This window comes from Apium graveolens, unplaced genomic scaffold, assembly GCF_009905375.1.
Source record: "Apium graveolens cultivar Ventura unplaced genomic scaffold, ASM990537v1 ctg9093, whole genome shotgun sequence".
Taxonomy (NCBI): domain Eukaryota; kingdom Viridiplantae; phylum Streptophyta; class Magnoliopsida; order Apiales; family Apiaceae; genus Apium; species Apium graveolens.
Window position 1 is genome coordinate 1 of NW_027421728.1, and position 1,968 is coordinate 1,968.

At 38.2% G+C, this 1,968-nt stretch overlaps 1 pseudogene; it reads left to right on the forward strand.

Moving 5' to 3' along the window:
- Positions 1-161: 161 nt before the first annotated feature.
- Positions 162-1,220, forward strand: LOC141705595 (granule-bound starch synthase 1, chloroplastic/amyloplastic-like; annotated as a pseudogene).
- Positions 1,221-1,968: the final 748 nt, after the last annotated feature.

The following is a 1,968-nucleotide window of genomic DNA, read 5'->3' on the forward strand; positions in this document are numbered from 1 at the left end:
GATCTGATATTCTTGCAACAGCTATCTCTGGATTCATAGACGAGGAAGTACAGATAATAGTTTTAGTAAGCATTTTGAAGTATTTGAGCCGAACCTCATTAGCTTATAATTCAAACAAGTAAGAAGTTCTTTACTGATGGTTGTTTTATCGCATTACTCAGGGGACTGGAAACAGCAAATGGAGAGCAGCTCGAGCAGTTGGAGATATTATACCCAGACAAGGCCAGAGGAGTGGCAAAGTTTAATGTTCCGTTGGCCCATATGATCACAGCCGGGCTGATTTTATGATTGTTCCTAGTAGATTTGAACCCTGTGGTCTCATCCAGTTGCATGCAATGCGCTATGGAACAGTAAGATAAACCTGAAATTATCTCCACCAACATAACATTATATTTGTATCGACTGCAATCATGTAACATTTAACCATCCACTGCAGGTACCCATAGTTGCATCAACTGGTGGGCTAGTGGATACAGTCAAAGAAGGTTATACAGGGTTTCAGATGGGAGCCTTTAATGTTGAAGTAAGAACCTCCTTTTACGTCAAACAACCAGATGATTTTGTTTCCAAATTTAATGTAAACCGATGCTCAATCTACATATATTGTATTGTTTCCAGTGTGAAACAGTTGATCCCGCAGATGTCATGGCAATTGTGACAACTGTGAAAAAAGCAATAACAACTTATAGAACTTCATCTTTAACCAAGATGATCATGAATTGCATGGCTCAAGATCTATCATGGAAGGTTAGCATAAAAATGCACTTCTGCAAAACATTTGACTAAAATTACTGAATAAAGTGATCCATGAAACTGGAGTCATAACTCGCTGTTAATAGAAGTAACTTTTGACATTGCACAGGGACCTGCAAAGAAGTGGGAGGAGTGTTGTTAAGTTTGGGGGCAGCTGGGAGTGAACCCGGAATTGAAGGTGATGAAATTGCACCTCTAGCAAAGGAAAATGTTGCAACTCCGTGAGGATTTGGAGCTTGAGGCCCTGTGCCAGGTGACTTTATCTCGCCAGTGACAGTGACGGTAGAATGTGTGCCTACTTTTTCTTCCTGCACCTCGCCATATATGTTGGAATTTAAGAAAGCAGGTGTATCGACCTGCCTGCAGTTTTAAAAAAAATAATCATACTGTATTATGTTTCTGGAAGTACAAATGTGTAATTCTTGTATTTTTAAAAATTTATATACAAGTGTTGCTGTGTTGTCACAGTCAAAGTGTGCCACTTACCATTGGGTTAAATGAATAATTCATCACTTTATACATAGTAACTTGCAATTGAGTTACTAAGTAAAAAAAAGTTTTAAGTCAGCTAATGAAAGTACTCTCAAAAAATTTGCGTTGATTTACTCCCGTCAGTCCTGACAAAATTTGTAACGGTTTGCTGAGTTGGTCTTGCTTACACGGCAATACCTGCAAAATCAACAACAACATAACAGCAATTCGACTGAAATAATCAATTGAATCATCACCTCCACTTCCTCTCTCATTTTCACCACTACCTACATCCCTCTCTGCTCATATTTCCAATCCAGGTTAAAAGAGGAATTGGAAGATATTCATAATTCATAGGGATAAATTATGAAAAGATATTCATAAATAGGGCCGCCTTAATTTTTGCTCCATATCTCGTGTATTACAGCCTACGAGAATTATTCGGAAACCTAGTTTCATTTGTTTCAGCCCCGATTCACTTAAGAACGTCCCCAAATAAACGCGAACGCAATTTCATGAATCCATAGGGATAAATTATGAAAAGATATCAATAAAACGAGCACCTCAATTTTTGCTTCATACCTCGTGTACTGCCTACGAGAATTATACGGAAACCCAGTTTCATTCATTTCAGCCCCGATACACTTACAGACAACCCCAAATAAACGCGAATGCAATTTCTTAAATCCATGGGATAAATTATTAGAAGATATTCATAAAACGGGCTGCCTCAATTTTTGCTCC